The sequence below is a fragment of the Culex pipiens genome, chromosome 1, assembly GCF_016801865.2.
Source record: "Culex pipiens pallens isolate TS chromosome 1, TS_CPP_V2, whole genome shotgun sequence".
Lineage (NCBI taxonomy): Eukaryota > Metazoa > Arthropoda > Insecta > Diptera > Culicidae > Culex > Culex pipiens.
This window is the reverse complement of record NC_068937.1, coordinates 22,112,659-22,131,504: the sequence shown is the minus strand read 5'-3', so window position 1 is coordinate 22,131,504 and position 18,846 is coordinate 22,112,659. Positions and strand designations below refer to the sequence as shown.

Here is an 18,846-nt window from a genome sequence, read left to right as displayed (position 1 = left end):
TTCATTCGTTTTTGGTTGTGAAGCATCAACGCAACCCTGAAAAGTGTCATGTGGCAGGAAAACAATGGCAAGAAAAAGATTGGTTTAAAAAGGTGGGAACAATAAGAAAAATCATTTCTAAAAAGCAACGAAAATGTCAAAACCTTTCACTAAATTTGACGCAACAATTTGTTAACGGCTGTTTCTTTTCCCATAGCAATTCCCACTTTTATCGCACCATCTTGGCACGACAGGAGTAAATGCACAGGAGAACAAGATTGCATGAAAAATGTGGGAACAAAAAAGAAAATCCTCCTAAAAAGCAATGAAAAAAATTAACACCATTCGCCAAATTTGACGCAATTTTATTGTATCAGAACTTACTTTTCTTAACAGAATTCCCACCTTTTATCGCACCATCTTGGCATGAAATGAGTAATTACACAGAAACCTACATCGAGTGTGACACGCCATTCGTTTTGGCTTGAGAGTCATCTAAGCAGCCCCTAAAAGTGTCATGTGTCATGAGACAACAAGAACAAGATTGCTTGAAAAAGGTGGGAACTATAATGGCAATCCTTACTTTAAAAAACAAATTAAAATGTCGCGAATTGCGTCAAAAATAAGGACATCATAATTTTACCAGCTGTCATTCTCCAAACAAATTCCCACCTTGCACCATCTTTGCATGGAATGGGTATTACACTTAAGCTTTTTTTGTTTATGTTTGAAAAGTGTCATGTGTCAGGAGGAGGAGCAAGAACAAGAATGCTTAAAAATGCATAAAAAAAATGACGCAACACAATATTGAAATCTGTCACTATCAGCAAAATTCCCAACTTTTATGACACTATCTTGGCACAAATTGAGTAATTACTTAGGAGCCTACTGCAATTATGACATGTCATTCGTTTTTGTTTCTGATTGACAGCTCACAAACATAAACGTTGCAAAAATTATCATGTGTCAGGAGAACAACAACAAGAACAAGATTACTTGAAAAAGGTGGGAAAACATCCTAACTTAAAATTAAGCAAAAATGTCAAAATGCGTCAAAATTGGATGGAATACAATTATGACAGTTATCACTTTTCCCAGCAGAATTCCCACTCTTCATTGCACCACCTTGCCACGAAGTAAGTAATTTCACGGGAGCCTACTCCGGTTACAAAATGACATTCATTTTTCGTTATGACTAATCGAATCAGTCCTGAAAAGATTCATGTGTCATGAAACATTAGCATAAACAAGATTTCTCGAAAAAGGAGGGAAAATACTGAAAAAATACTACAATAAATCAAAAATTCCAAAAATTTGCACCCCAATTTAAAAAAAAACAATTTTGAAAGCTGTCACTTGCCCTCCCAAATTCCCACCATTTATTGCACAACCGTGGCACAGAGTAAGTCATTCGTTATTGGTTGTGAGATATCAAAGCAACTCTGAAAAGTGTCATGCCATGTGTCACAACAACAACAAAATCAAGATTATTTGAAAAAGGTGGGAACAACAAAAGTCATCTTAATTGAAAAGGGTTACAAAAATGTCAAATTTCCGTTAAAATTTTATGCAACACTATTCTGACAGTTGTCACTTTCTCTCTATCCAAATTCCCACCTCTTATCGCTTCATCTTGGCACGAAATGAAGCAATTACATAGGGCCCACTTGGCCGCGCGCTCGTCATTAAACAAAAGGGGGTTCAATTTGAGATTTTATCGGCCCTGGGTCGTAACTCATCGGCGAGGGCGCGAAAAACGAAAAATTGTCCACCCCTTTTCCGCCACCAGCAAGTATAATTGGCAATTTCGGTGGCCATTTTTATTAACGGACGCCAAGTCCCTTAATGAAGTGTGTGTGTGCGGGTGGGTTTCGTTTTCGAAAATAAAAACAACAACAAAGGGTGGGAAATAAAAATATTAATAACGATTTTCGGGCTCGTATCGCGGACCAACCGTTTGATTTATGGACTATAATTGGAATTTTAATGAATGGACGCAAACACTTTCGTGGCTGGCGCTCGAAAATAACACGAATGACAGGTTGTCATTTGCGCGGAAATGACACTTGGTTGGTCAATTTCCGCTTGGCGACAGTTTTCAGGATGGCGACAATTTGACAATTTTGACAATTTTGACAATTTTGACAATTTTGACAATTTTGACAATTTTGACAATTTTGACAATTTTGACAATTTTGACAATTTTGACAATTTTGACAATTTTGACAATTTTGACAATTTTGACAATTTTGACAATTTTGACAATTTTGTCAATTTTGACAATTTTGACAATTTTGACAATTTTGACAATTTTGACAATTTTGACAATTTTGACAATTTTGACAATTTTGACAATTTTGACAATTTTGACAATTTTGACAATTTTGACAATTTTGACAATTTTGACAATTTTGACAATTTTGACAATTTTGACAATTTTGACAATTTTGACAATTTTGAAAATTTTGAAAATTTTGAAAATTTTGTCAATTTTGACAATTTTGACAATTTTGACAATTTTGACAATTTTGACAATTTTGACAATTTTGACAATTTTGACAATTTTGACCATTTTGACAATTTTGACAATTTTGACAATTTTGACAATTTTGACAATTTTGACAATTTTGACAATTTAGACAATTTAGACAATTTAGACAATTTTGACAATTTTGACAATTTTGACAATTTTGACAATTTTGACAATTTTTACAATTTTGACAATTTTGACAATTTTGACAATTTTGACAATTTTGACAATTTTGACAATTTTGATAATTTTGACAATTTTGACAATTTTGACAATTTTGACAATTTTGACAATTTTGACAATTTTGACAATTTTGACAATTTTGACAATTTTGACAATTTTGACAATTTTGACAATTTTGACAATTTTGACAATTTTGACAATTTTGACAATTTTGACAATTTTGACAATTTTGACAATTTTGACAATTTTGACAATTTTGACAATTTTGACAATTTTGACAATTTTGACAATTTTGACAATTTTGACAATTTTGACAATTTTGACAATTTTGACAATTTTGACAATTTTGACAATTTTGACAATTTTGACAATTTTGACAATTTTGACAATTTTGACAATTTTGACAATTTTGACAATTTTGACAATTTTGACAATTTTGACAATTTTGACAATTTTGACAATTTTGACAATTTTGACAATTTTGACAATTTTGACAATTTTGATAATTTTGACAATTTTGACAATCTTGACATTTTTTTTCAATTTGGAAAGTTTTGGCTGGCAGCACTGCCAAAGGCAAAGATTATCGTGAAATCTGAAGTATCTCAGTAGGCTCTTAAACTTTTTTTTCTCCATCGATTTACAACGCCTACTCCGAGGATGTTTTCTTTCACCGGCGTCGTAAAGATAAGGGAAGAAAAAGCTGCCAAAAACAAACCTTACCTCGACTATCTTGCCACTCGGATCTGTCTTTGGCAGGGTTTTCCGTGGAGGAGTTTATTTACTCTTTGTGGCCAGACTTTTGATACAACAAACGAAGGTTTTTGCGGGTTTTGACCCTTGGCTGTTAAGCAGTTTAAATTTATTTGTTGGGAGATTCGTCATCTTTTGTTAGGCGTGTAGCTGTCAATTTGAAGTTAGTGTCAGTTGTTACTCAAGGTAGTTTGCAAAGAGGTGAGAACTTTTAATTTATCATTTCTTTCAGTTGAAAATTTTTTTATTTTCATGTTTGACTTGACTTTTTTCACCAAATTTAAGGGTTGATCCCACAATCGGACTCCATCTAACGGCGAATTTTCTTCGAAGTCTATTTGTAAATCACCTGCTATCTATTTTGAGCTGCTTTACCCTGGGGATTTTCGTTCATTGTCATCCCTACCAAACCAGTGTTGCCACTAAACTTGAACGCAAAATGTGTATTAAAGTTCTGGACCTTTTGTGACCTGCAAAACCCAGAACCAGAACTTACGTTATTGCATTTGCAGCAAAAAAAAAAAAGCAAAGGGAAAGATCTATCGGGGGGTCCAGCTACGATTTATGGTGGCCGACCGTTTGCGGTTTGCAGGGAATCAGGAATGCTGATTAAATGGGAATTTATGTCCATCGATGAGATTGGAAATAAACCCCCCCGGGCGTGGAACCTGCAACAGAAGCCAACAACTCGGTAGATTAACATGTCTGCGGACGGGGACTGGATTAATCTTTCAACGCAAAAAAGGAGAAATTTATTCGTTTGGTTGGAAGTTTGGGAAAGTTGTGCTGGCAGCACTGGTTTGGAGATTTTCAGAAAAGTGAAAATTTGACCATTTTCTGTAGGGTTGTAAAGCATGCCACACTGAACCAAAATACGCTTTTAAAACAAACGTATTATTTTTTCAAAAAAAAAAAATCAACTAAACGCGTATTTCGGTTTAGTTTGGCATGCTTACAACCCTACAGAAAAAAAAAATCGGTGAAATTTGCCCGGAAAATGGTCAAATTTTCACATTTCTGAAAATGTCCATTTAAAATCCGGGTTTCGTGCTAACTAACTATTTTGACAGCTGGAAAACCCGACTTACCTTACTAATCTGCATACCTTGATATTCAACAACATTAAAATAGAAACTATTGTTGTTGGAATCGAAAACTTGGCATTTAAGAATGAAAATTTTAATTTCAAACAATAATTTAATAATATTTTATTGCTCTCCTACGATTTTTGGGAAATTTTTGAATAAGGGAGGGACCAGTACAAAAATAAATGCAAAGGCCAAAATAAAAAAAATCATGATAAAAAAAAACATCTAGGAAATTTCAATATTAGTATAACAAAAATTGACTGATGTGGCTAAAACTTAAATAAAATTAAATAAAATAAACACAAAATCAAAAAGGGTCGAAATTTCGCTATTTCTCACCTCTTTACAATTTCACGGAGTAATCGACATGGCAAATTAAAGCTTTGTTATAAAATTAGTTTTTCATTGTTATTATTTGTAGAAACTTTAATTTCTAATCCGAATGTTGTACATATATTAAAGACTTAGAGTTGTGTTGATATAATACGAGACATATTTCAAAAAAGTGGAAAAAATGCAACGTTTAAAAATCGGAACGTGTTTACTCCAAAATTTTCAAGCTCAAAAATTCCAATATACATAGTCAAAAGTTCAAAATTTTATTTTTATTTGTTGTTTATTTGAAAAATTAAATAATTCTAGAAAACTTAGATTTAAAATAAAAAAATATGATTATTCATTAATTTCAAACCAAATAAGAAAAACTATAAATTTAAAATAAAAAAAACCTAAGATTCTTTAATTTTCTTAAAAAAAACAAATCAATAAGAAAAACAAATCATAATCATTAAATTCTACAATTAAACAAAAACTTGATTTTTTTTTAATTTAAAAATTTCTCGTTTTTTAATTTTTTTTTATTTTTACGCTGTTGCAAATATCATTTAAAGCTTTTGTGTTTTAAACATAAATGTATTTTAAATTTTTAAAATTTTGATTTGTTTGCTTTTATTTTTTTTATTTTTGGTTATGATTGATTTTTGTGATTTATTGATTTAATTTTAATTTTATTTGATCCATTTTTCTATTTTTTTATGTTTCAATTTTCAATGCAACATTTTATTTTTTTTATTTTTTCTAGATTTTTTGAATTTTTGTACATTTCTTGTGGATTATTTTATGAATTAAAAATGCAATATAATGGAAATAAATAAAAAAAATAATTATTACAATCTAAATAAATGTCTTCTTAAACAAATAATTAATTGAGTTTTACCTAAAATATGTTGTTTTTTTCATTTGAAGGCTTTTGCAAATAATATTAAAACTCAAAGTTTTTGTATTTTTAACAATCATGTTATTTCTCAATTTTAAAATTTTGGATTGTTTGCTGATGTTAATTTTTTTTACGATTTGTTGGTTTGTTTTTTTCACATTTTATGAAATTTACTTTTTTAGCTTTGGTTTGTTTTAATTTCCAAAGCATGATTTTTTTTTTATTTTTTTTAATCTTTTGAGGTTCTAAAACATAAAATTTTCCAATGGCTCAAAAAATCCAAAATTATGAAATTTTAGATTTTTTAAATTTTGAATTAAAACAATTTCCTAAATATTAAATAAAAAAATGATTGCTTAATTCTTAAATGTTAATATAAAAAATCAAATACCCTGAATTTAAAAAAAATATATTCTCAAATGAAAAAATCATTGATTTGTTTTTCAAAATTTTAAATTTGTTTGATCTTCAATATATCTATTTTTAGATTTTTGTATTTTTTGCATTTTCAACATAAATGTTTTTTTTCTTATTTTTAAAAATTTTGGCTTGTTTGCTAATGTTAAGTTTTTTTTTTATTTCACATCTTGATTCTTTTTCTTTGATATTTTTTTATGTTGTGATTTTTTGATTGTTTTTTTTTTGAAGTTTGTGAAATTCTCTTTTTTTGTTTATTTTTTATTTTTTTTGAGTGTTTTTAAACTTTTTTTTCGGTTCTAAAACAAAAAAAAACTTAAAAGCTCAAAAATTCCAAAATTTTAAATTTAAGATTTTTTTAAATTTTGAATTAAAACAACGTCCTCAATACAAAAAAAATATTGCTAAATTCTTAAATGTTAATTGAAAAATAAAAATACCCAGAATTTCAAAAATAAGTGTTAAATTCTTGAACAAAAATAAATCAGTAATATATCAGTAAAATTTTTAAAATCATAATTTTTTATGAATTTTTTGTATTTTTTTGCATTGTTTACATAAATGTTTTCCTCAATTTTTTATTTTTATTTTTTCGCTTAACAGTAGAGTTTTTATTTTATTTCACATCTTGATTTTTGTTAATGTTGTTATTTTTGAATTGATTTTTTTTTTTCAAATTATGAAGTTCTCTTTTTAAGTGTTGTTATGTCTTAATTTCCAAAACATATTTTTTTGCTTATTTTTTCAATTTATTGAGTGTTTTTAAAACATTTCGTAAGGTTCTACAATTTTTAATTTTTCAAAGGCTTAAAAATTCCGAAATTTTTAATTCCAGAATTTTCAAATTACATTTACACACAAGATCCTCTGTAATTATTAAGTCAAATGTAATTACAAAAGCCGACTCGGTCCTAACCAGGTCCCAGTACCAAAAAGGACCTAATAAAAATAATTTTATGAGAAAAAAAAAATTCAAATTAAAAAATTCGATCAATTTCCTTCATAATTAATTAAAAAAAAATATTTCTGATTTCTTGAATGTGAATTAAAAAAAATCTAATATCCAGAAATTCTCAAATTAAATCTAAAATTATTGAATATAAAAATAAATCAATAATTCGATTTTTAAGATTTTAAATAACCTTAATTGTTTGATCTTCAATGAATTTATTTTGTATTTTTTTTTGCATTTGAAAAAAATATTTTGAAAATAATTAATTGAAAAAAGCAATATTTTTGTGATAACATCTTACATCCTTACACGTACATAAAAAAAAACTCAATTCTCGGCGAAACCGAGTTTACTCAGCAATGAGTAAAAATAACCTCTGTCAGATTTAAGTGAATAAGACTCTGAGTGAAATTCAATCCAATCTAAGCAAAATTTACCCAAATTTTATTGACGAATTTTTGAGTAGGTTCGGTTTTGATGAAAATTAAGCGAATTGAAATAAGTTTGTTGAATTATCAAAAGCAAAAAAAATACTGACACAAACCCATTTCCCTTCCGTTAAAACTACCAAAATTCACAAAAAAAAACTCTCCTCCACAAAAAAAATTGTTAATTTCCTCCCAAAACTGCCCCGACCAACGACCTCGCGCGCCCAGTTAATTAAAACCCGTCGTGTCAAAAAATAGCGACAGAGAGAGAAAGTATTTTCGTTTCCTATTTTTTTTGCCACTCCCGACGACGGTCCGGTCGCCGCAGCGCCGGCAACTTCCGGCGCGGAAGTGAAACTCTGTCCAGAAAACGGATTTGTCGAAAATGAGTGTAACGCCAGCTGTCGCGCCTGAAAGAGAAAGTTTTGTTGCTGGTGACGAAAAGTAAAGATCATTAAATCAGAAATCGATATCATTTTAGTTGCAAGAGGAAAGTGAGGTTAGGAAACCAACCCAACCTGTCAAAACGATTGTCATTTTAATGCGTTCCACTTTAACGTGTACCGACCGCTTGTCACAACATAACCTCTCGAACGCACCTTTTGAAGTTTCGCCGCAAAACCAAGCAACCTGCGGCTAACCAGATGAAAGAAACTATAAACGTTCACGGCCTGCTGTGACCGTGCGTGAGTCGTCCCTATTTATAGAGTTCACGTGGACTGACCACATCCGCGTCACATCCGCAGAAGAGGAGGACGGCCACCGCCAGCACTATCTAATCGTGGCCTACTGTGACAGGATCATAAAGTGGGCTCAAAAGGGGATGTTTTGCGGCATGTTTACGCCGTTTCCCAGGTGTGGACATCCGGAAGGCTCTGTTTGGGGCGTCAACAGTGGTGACGATGAGGGCTTGCTAAACAAAGATTTTAGCTGTCATGATGATGAAATAATCACCTGAAGAATTTGGCAGTGTTGGCAGCGGAACTTTAATTTGACAGCAGTGTTGCCAGATCGGCAACTTTTAACAAGTTCCAAGTCGCAGATTACCCATCAAACCAAAGCAAACCCATTAACTTGTAGCCAATCCAAGTTGGCCAGCTGCCCGGAACCCCGACAGTCATGGCCAACTTTTCCCCCGCTCCCTTCCTTTAGCAAACAGACAAAATTGGCCGTTCTAGGTGCCCCCAGGTGCATCCAATTGGACACGTACCGGAATCACAGCAGAAATTTACAAATGGGATTTTGATACCACTACGGAGTGGGCAGTTCGGAGAATCGGACCCAAGGGGGTTGACACATCAAATATTTTCATTCGAATCATTCTGCTCATTCCAGAATTATTCTGGAATGATGCTGGCATAAACATGATTATTCCGTTTCTAATTAATTTTGATTTTGCGTGTTAGCGATCAGCAGCTGTCATTTTATTGAAGGGAAAGTAAACATGTTTTGAAAATCAAACAAATTCTCGTCATTCCAGAATCAATTCAGAATGATCGGCTGGCAACCTAAGATTCGAGGTTCCATCATTCCGTTGATTCCAGAATGAAATCGGAATGATATCTTTGAGCTACATCAGCGATGCCCGACTGGCACTGGTCAAAGTGTTTCTGGAGAAGCCGGTTGGTTCAACATTCTATGGTGCTGCACCAGAACCTGGCCGATCGGGGGCCGAAGAACTACCTGCCGGAGAAATCGTTGACAGGTTTCCTGGACCTGGTCATCTGGGGTAACGAGCACGGAAGAGGCCACTTCCCTAGCGGAGGGCGAGTCCTTCGACAAGCGCTGTGGCATTTTGAGTATTCACAAAAGTCTGTTCCGGATGAACCCGATCAAGCTGCAGACGGTTCCGTCCGTTTGTGTTTGAGACGGTCAATTTGGTGTAGATCGCGGACGAATTGCAGCTGGACGAGGGAGACGTTCAACAGAAGGTGCAAAACTTCGCGGCGGAGAAGGTCGAAGAGATGATTGAGAGGGCGAAGGGAAAGTTGACTGGGAAACAGAAGTAGCCAAAGTTGCCGAATCAGCGAGAAGCGACGGAAAAGCGCGCGGAAGAGGTCGTTCATCGGTTCAAGGAGGTAGATCCGGACAAGCAGCTGGAGGTGCTATCGGCGAAGAGTATGACTGAGCTGACCCGCAGGATGGTCGACTACGAGGACGACGACGCGGCGGAGTTTATTATCATGTTCTACGAAAGGCAAGGGATGACCCACCTGGACGCGGTCGCCGACGCCATCAACGAGGACAACATCGACGAGGTGCTGGCTGGGTTTTACGAGAAGGAAAAGGACACCTACAACGACATGCTCAAAATGTTGCACTCTCGCATTCAAAAACGCGGGGATCCAAATCCACCGCGCGGTTCCTTGATTACGATGACGACGACTTTGGCTTAAACACAAAATCCCGCAACAACTCCACGTCAAGCTCAAAGGCGGTGCCACCAGCGCCGACGACGACTTGAGGAGGTCGGGGAAGTCGCGGACGAAGGGGATCGAGAGCGGCGGTCAATTCTAGCACTACGGGTCGGGGAAGAGGGAGTCGCGGAGGTTGTAGGGCGTCGACCAGCAAGATTGACTTGTTCTTGGTTAGTGCAGCGTCGCCGGCGAAGACAAGCTTCCCTGCGAGCGGACGGAACATTTCCAAGGTGGTTTACATTTCGGACGAGGATGACGATTACACACCCTCCCCGTCACGCTGAAATATGTTACATTCTTTTTATTTTGGAACCAGTGTTAGATTGTTGCCTTTCTTATTTCTTATCTTTTCCATTCTGGATTCGTATTCCTAGATTCTGGCCCGACTTGCCGACCTGTAGCCCTTGGTCGTGCAGCGCTTCATCACGTCCGAAATCTTGACCGTCTTGTTTGCCCCGGCCAACTCCCGCACCAGCACGAGGACCTTGTCCGACGTGTTTGGACGCTGTAAATAAAGAACGATTTGTTAGTAGGTCGTAATTTGAGTCGTTTATAAAAAGTAACTTACTGAGTGGTCTTCTGTTCGGTTTAGTTCAGTTTGGTCTTGGACATTTGCAGCAGACGAAGGGCCTCCTTCACGTCATCCTTGTCAACCTCGTCGGCCGGACAGAGCCGGGCAAGGGCGGTCGAGAGCCGCAAAATTCCCAGCAAGTTTCGGGCCGAGGTGAAGGTTATGGCGCGTTTGTTGCGTGTTTCGCGGCGCAGTTCTGCGTACGCGTTGACAATATACTAGGACAGTTCCGGCGTGAAGATGAACGGCAGCTTGCGCTTGCACAGTGCGATGTACCGGCGGCTTTCTGTAGCTGTTGATAAGGGTGATGTGTTTGGCCAGACGAAGATCGTTGTCGCGGCCGAGAAGGTCAAAACGGGAAAGCAGAGCGGCTTGCAGTTGGATGTTCTGCTCGATGATTCGACGTGGTTCTAACGGTTGGACGCCGGATTGGCCACGGCAAGGATCGACATGGGTCTCACCTCGGTGCGACGGGTAACGATTCTTCGAACCGTGATCAACTTGTCGATGCTCTCCGGCTCCGGCGTTCGGTGCTTGAAGTAAACCTTGTAAAGATTGACCAGCTCGACCGGAATCGTGTTCCGCGCATCATCTCCTCCTTGCCGGTGACACTGCCATCCTGACCTGGGTCATTTCCATCGTTGGTCAGTGGAGCTTCCCCACCGGAGACAGCGGACGCATCTCCCCGGCTACCGTTTCGAAGTCCCGGGATACGGCCAACGCAGGTCGAGGGGGTTCTCGCCGGATTGGTTCACAACGAGACAATCTTCCGCCACGGCAATCTGCTGGTGTAGACGATAGTCGAAATGGAGGTGGCCGCGATGGTGGTTGGATTGCTGGTTAAAACTCCTCCACCCAGCTCGTCACTGGCTTATATTTTAAACGTCCTCTTCCACCAGTAAATTCGATGAGGTCCACTTCCGGGTGCCTCGTTTGGATGGTTGGGATATATCCACAGGGACTTTTGCTTGCCGCACACGACGACAGAACGAAAACGTGTATAAAAACATTGGATGAAAACATGTTGTTTTGTTTTGATGTGATGACATTTACACGCTAATCTGAAAAACTCATATAATAGAGCAAAACATTCTCATCATTCCAATTATTCTGGAATTAAACTGGAATTATTCCAGAATGATCGAGTGTCAACCCCCTTGATCGGACCGGTGTTTGCACCCTCGACATGGACACTCTTAGCTTTACCACGGTCGGTGTATGGTCCATGTGGATAACTGACAATCGATGGTGCAGATTATCGTTATTACCGTGGCCGTACCGTTTTGGTTTACTTCTGGGAACACCCTTTTTTGTGTCGAGTGTTTGGAAATGATAACACTCGATTTTCATTAAATTTGACTTGAATGGTACCGTCATCAGGGGTGACATTGGGTCTGGGGGGTGAGATTGGGTCATACAAATTTCAGCTTTTTTGTATGACCCAATCTCACCCCCCAGACCCAATGTCACCCCTGATGACGGTATGATAAATGGTTGAAAATTAGTGTTTTTTTATTGGTTTTCCTTGACCGTGTAGTGAGGGTTTTCGAAATGAGTTTGACATTTCTGATTGATATAAATCAAGCAAAACCGTGTAAATGGGAAAAAGCCTAAGTGTAAACAAAGAGTCTGTCCTGCTCGTTCCTAATGTAAACATCCACTAACGTAAGTGTAGTGAATGAGTTGTTTTCTACACACGCACGTTCAAAATCACTCAGTTTTCGTCGAAACCGAACCTACTCAGAAATTATTAAAGGGAGCATCTGTCAATTTGAGTGAATTTCACTCAGAATTCCACGAAAATTGTGTGGTATTAACCCAGACCTAGAGTGATATCCGTAGTAACAATTCAAATGGCAGAATCTGCGTTTGTAAACAAGCAGTCTATCCCTTTTGATCAAGTGACAGTTCACGTTAAGTAAGAGAGGGATAGACTGCTTGTTTACAAACGCAGATTCGCCCTATTGAACTGTTACTATATTATTATCTTAGTTTTCGTGGAATTCTGTGTAAAATTCACTCAAACTGACAGATGCCCCCTTTACTCATTTCTGAATAAGTTCGGTTTTGACGAAAACTGAGTGATTTTGAACGTGCACAACACGGTTCCATAAACATACTCGTTTTTCTGGTAAATTCATTCGGCTAGAAGTCCATGTAAGGCTTTCTAGTCAGAACATTTCCAACACATTTAAGTATGTTTACATGGCAGCTGGACGTTTGTTTGCATAAGATTTCCTATCTCTTTCTAGCAAAAGTTTGTTGTCAGGCGACTTTTAATTTTTTTTTACTGCACTGAAAGAAAGGCACATAGCAATGCCACATGTTTTGCACATGAATCTACCCCATACGACTTAGTCTGTGAATATCACGTGGAAATCACTTGAAAAAAATCGATCGCGCGAACCGGCAAATCCAAATGCAAAACACGTCAATTTGACGTGAAAGCTCACATGACTTTGCAATGCTTAGCTCATGAAAATGATATGAATTTGTGGAAGAAATCAAATGATTTTCCATAGAATTTCATATGTTTAAATAATGAGTTTGGGTTGTCGTAGTTTTTGAACCATATTTATTTGCCAATTTATAATTTATTATGCACAATCTACTACACAGAACACTGCGTCGTGCGATACCGTGTACGCGCGATCCGATCTTGATGGCGGACTCCGGGAAGAATCGATTGCATTCTTTGGCCAAAAAAGATGTTGTCACCGACCGCCGAATCATAGCGGATATTCCGGTGAACTTCCGGATCACAGGATTCTACTGGCGGATTCTGACCATGACCTGGAACTTGATTCCTGTAAAAAAAGACGTAAACTTTTAACTTAACTTTTACTGGTCTGTTTTTTGTTTGTACTCACTCTTATTTGCTTTTTGCACTATTCAGTGCTTTTTTAATCAAATATTTAAAAAAAAACCGCAGTCCTTTTCAAGCAAGAAAAAAATTAACCATCTTCGTCCGTGGCAATCTTACTTATGAAGATTTTTCCACCACACGCATAAACATTTCGAACCGAGGGGTGAGACACATGCCCTAATCAACTATAATATTCTTCTGATTGATTAAGAATTATTAGTTGGTTGATTAACTTTTCACTAATCGATTAGTGCATTCCCACCATGCTATTTTATCTTGGCCTGTCGAACAGACGTCAGAAAACCAAAACAAACGTAAACGTTTGCAAATTGAAGCCAACGAAAATAAATCTTAAACTTTATTTTCTCGCGGAAACTGACCCCGAATCAACTACCGGCTGAGGTAGAGCTGGAAACAGTAAAATTCCACCGTCAGCGACATTCGGAGCTTGCACGCCAGACTATCTCCACGAAAAGGAAAGCAGCGGAAGCGAAATATGTCTTCGTCCGAAATTGCAGGTGGTTCAAATGTAGCCGGGAGGGTCTTTGGGATGTGGTTTTAGCCGTACGCGATTACGACGCCCCCACTTTGCACACGTGTATGTATGTCTTGTCGGTAAGAGCGATGAGCGCATTCAGCTGCAGCATGGTCCGGTTTGGAAGCGTTTCACTTAGCCGGAAGCAGATGGTTCTACATTTTCTGATGCTGATGTAAACGTTTCCTCACTCATATAAGTGAATTCCTTGTGGGACCATGTTCCGGGTGCGTACAACATCATCTTCGACGTAAAGATCGAAGCGTAGGGCGATGACCCAGAGTAGGAGTCAGTTCCGTAGATCGACTCCTTCCGCGATCGTATGAACTTCAACTAAACCACCTCACGTTTTAGAAGCGCTACGGAACTTGCTACTCGCTTGTTAATATTCCAAAACGAACAACTGCGAGTTTCTGCTATAAGCACCGAGAACCTAGACTTTTCTGCATTCCTGGGCCATTCTTGTCCCAAATCAACGGTAAGGAAGTGACTTGCCGTCGACAACCGCAACATTGTGCTGGCCAGAGAGAAACACAACAGAATTTTAATTTTATTGCAATATCATATAAAAATACAACGTCCTGATATCGCTTCGGTTTACGACACGATCCGTTTCCTGTATATATTCTCCTTAATCAGCTGAAGTTCAGACTCGGAACGCATCCGCGGAATCCGCCAGCGGACAAGGGACGCGTGTTACGGTTACCTCTCCTCGACCTTTGATTGGTCAGATTGTGCCTTCAAGCCCGGACGCCCATCGCGTTTCTTCTGGTACCGGGTTTTTTTCCCCATTGACCACGGGATTGCTACGGGAAGTCGCCCGGAGACACGTTCACCTCCTCCGCGGATGACCTTCGTTTCAGGTACCTTGAGTGCAAACTTACGTAGCAATATCCGACTGACTGTCGGGTCGATGCCGGACGTATCTGACAAAAGGCAGACGAGTTCGTTGCCATCGATGCGTTGACACCGTGGAAGGTCGGCAAGCAGAGCTGTTCCACGCCGACATGGAGATCGAGGTTCACAATCTGGGTTGTTTGCTGGTCATCGACGACACCTTCGTGGCGAAGGACGGGCTGGCGGATTTGTCCGCGCTGGACCGGGCCAGAAGCATCCAGCAGGCGAAGATGGCGCTGCTAAGGCAACTATGCAACGTCCAAGTGCTGCTGGATTACGTTACGGTGAAACGCGAACACAGTCGAATCGAGCTGCTGCAACAAATCAACAGCCTGCGGAAGCAACCGGTCGCGGTGGACGCCATCGTTCGGAGGTGCTGCGAGAGCAGGCTCGAAATCTGTTCCAGGTCGAGTTGGCCACAGAGCGTCGAAACCATCGGTTGAAAAACTATCCGGCCGTGCTGGGTGATATCGCGACGTGCAAGTTGAACTCCACGCTGCGCTAACGTGCTGGAAACGCCCGCGACCGCCCTGCTGGATAGGGCTCCGGAATTTCGACGTCACAGGCTAAAAGATCCCGCAGGGAACACTGTTCCGAGTGGAGCCCAGCGCGGTGCAAATGTTTCACAACCTGGACAACTCGCTGAAGGAGATTTTCCGGCAGCCGTTGCAGAATCTTGAAGTCGAACGACGACGCTGCTGGAGTCATTTCGGTTAATCCTATCTTCTTTTCGCTGTGTCGTGTGTTAGGGAGAGGTTATTGTGGAATTTCTCGACGGGTACCAGGTTGCTGGAGAGCGATTCCGAGGTATGGCCATCCGGTTACGATTGGGGAATGTTTGCTGAAAACGGTTTTGTCCGATATCAGTAGAATCTTGACGAGCCAGATTCTGAGGAAGAGTATAGATAGTTATTTCAATGGAATTCACATTTTTTAAACTTACCATGCAGTAAATCGAATTTTCGTCGAAACTGTCTCTTTCTACTTTTTCTTCCGAGCAAAATCATTTTTCAGCTGTCAGAATGACTTTTCTTCAAGTACCAAGATCATTTGCCGGAAGGTGGGAAACGACATGTCAAATCAGCGCTAATTAACTAACTAGTTGACAACAATAAGCGCTAATTGATTAGTGGTACAATAATTAATTAGCTGTGTCCTGCCCCTCGTTTCGAACTAACGTGATTTTCACTTCGAAATCAATTGATAAGTTGAATGGGGCAAATCTAAGTTCTTTTCTTATGAAACTCCCGTGAAATCCATTCGAAACCAACGTGAAAGGGGTTTTGCATTCAATCAGCTGGCTTTAAATGATTTTAACATCCAGTTGACATGCGAAACACACGTAGGTCAAAGGAAAAGCATGTGAATTTATGGTGTAGGTCTTTGGAGCAACTCACGTGAAAAAGCATTTGATTTTGCTATGTTGGTTTCTTTCAGTGTGACTGCTCGATATTTCAGCCAACATACCTCGCAGGGCTGTGACAGCTCGAGCTCGATCATTGTTTACATCAGGACACTGTGATGAGAAGTTCATCATTTTTGGGTTAAATTATTTTTTTTCACTGGGCCTAGAAAGCCTTATACTATGTAGGTATATTTAAGTTGGATTTTACTTAGATTTTACATTTTTGAGTAATTTTAAATGCACAACACTCAAAATTACTCCTAAATTGAACCTTTTTCAGAAATGATTTCTGAGACAGATGTCAGATTTTGCAACGGAAGTTCTACGTAAACATACTCAAAATTATTATGATTTGAGTTTTAGAGAAAAGTCAATTTGGAGAGTTTTACCCAAGTTTAGACAAAAATATGATAAAATTTTACGCTTTTGAGAACTTCTTGATGCACAAACATCCAAATCACTTATATGTGAGTGTGTGAGTGAAATTTGACATTTCCGTTTCGGATATAATTATTATAATAAATAAATGAATATAATATTCAGCAGAAAATAAATAAATAAATAAATAAATAAATAAATAACTAAATGAATAAAAAAAGGTGCAGGTGGTTATGTTCTACATGACCAATATGACAAAGAACTTTGTACAAAACTCCTAAAAAATATTCTATTTTATTTTATATTTTTAAAACATTGCCTATGTATTTAATCCTAAATAATTTATTCCTATAAAATGTTTTCAATCTTTGGCACCTCTGTGGAAATAAATTGCCAAAACAAGTATGGTTCGGAAAATGTCCAATCAAAATGGTAATTTTCATGTCCAGTATCAAAAACCATGAATTTTGATACCCATATTGCCCCAAGTCGAATAGTTCGATTAATGTCCCCCCGGTAGAACCTTCCCGAGGGCACTGGCCACTCCGGGTGTGGCCAATCCGGTCAAAATGGCCATTTTCATTACCAGTTTCAAAAACCATGAATTTTGATACCCATATTGCCCCAAGTCGTATGGTTCGATTAATGTCCCCCCGGTAGAACCTTCCCGAGGGCACTGGCCACTCCGGGTGTGGCCAATCCAGTCCAAATGGCCATTTTCATTACCAGTTTCCAAAACCATGAATTTTGATACCCATATTGCCCCAAGTCGTATGGTTCGATTAATGTCCCCCCGGTAGAACCTTTCCCAGGGCACTGGCCACTCCGGGTGTGGCCAATACCGTATAATTGTGGTCCCAAGCCCATTGCCCCAAATCATTCTGGTCTGGTGACCGTCCTTACAATCTTCATAAGAACAGAATACCTCCCAATTTAGTGCACAAACTGTGTCTTTCAATGTGTGCGTGTGTGTCTGTGTGGGCAATAAAATTACCACCGTGGATCCGCCTTTGTCGAAACCTCGTCAGTTACTGAATTTTTCTGAGGCTATCTGTTGACTTAAATAGTTCGCATGAAATGTGGCAACAGCGGTGCCACATTCTCGCGAGAGAGTTTCGCGAAAGCAGGAGAGGAGGCAACATTTGCTACGTGCTTTCAGCCAATCAGCAGCCGGGATTTTTCCTGCATTCATTTTTTATTTTCATCTTAACTTTTAAGTACTTTAACAAAGTTTTATCAACTTTGTGAGGTAGTCAACTTGAACTTTAAGTCTTCCCCTTTCGTTTGATGGGTAAAACATAAAGATTGTTTGAATAGGGGGGAAGATATAAGCATTTGAAAAACGACACAAATCGTTACACTTTCGCTTCGCGAAATTTTGGATTGACACCCGTAGACAGTGCCCTTAGGACAAAGTTCTTTGTCAAAATTAATACCAAAATAAAAAAATTATACTAAATAAATTAATAATTAATGAATGAATAAAATATTTAACAAAAATTAATAAAATTACCAAAATTGAGTCAAAAGTTGAAATCCAACAGTGATTTTTGATGCACGCATAAAACTTCCATATTGAGTTTTGAAATAACTGCAACTTAAGATTCAAATCACTTCCAAAATCACTCAAATTTACTGAAATCTAAGATAACTCAGAAATGATAAATGTCAGATTTCGCAAGAATTCTGACAATTTGAAAATTGGAGAAATTTTATTGAAATTTACTCAGATTTCGCCAAAATAATTCTTACCCAGAAATGAGTTCTAGGCCAAATGTCAGATTAGGGTGAATTTAATTCTTTTCAGTGACCGTTCTGAGATGACAAAAGCAAGCAAGCATCTATCAAAAAAGTTTCAAAATAAGTTTTTTTAAATAGTGAAAATCAGCCAATTGGATTGCGTTAGGTGCGAGGGCTTAACCTGGCTTCCTAGGCAAAGCGACAAAAAAAATTAACCCGAAAATGACGATTTCCTTGTCACAGTGCAAACAATGATCGAGCTCGAACTGTCGCAGTCCCTGCGAAATATGTTGGCTGTCATATCGGGTGGTCAATAAAAAAAAAACAGCTGGAAGTCGCCTCACGAAAAACTTTTGTTAGAAAGAGATAGGAGATCTGATGCAAACAAACCCGCAGCTGTCATGTAAACAAAGCCTTTTATGACTCAAGATCAAATTAAAATGCATATAATTTATTCAAATTTGATATGAAATAATATTTTACACTTCTTC

The 18,846-nt window shown here is 37.9% G+C and overlaps 2 pseudogenes; one reads left to right on the top strand and one right to left on the bottom strand.

Moving 5' to 3' along the window:
• The first annotated feature begins 8,838 nt into the window (after positions 1 to 8,838).
• On the top strand, positions 8,839 to 10,284 carry LOC120427550 (double-strand break repair protein MRE11-like; annotated as a pseudogene).
• A 243-nt stretch (positions 10,285 to 10,527) lies between these two features.
• LOC120427551 (DNA replication licensing factor Mcm7-like) lies at positions 10,528 to 11,681 on the bottom strand (annotated as a pseudogene).
• Positions 11,682 to 18,846: the final 7,165 nt, after the last annotated feature.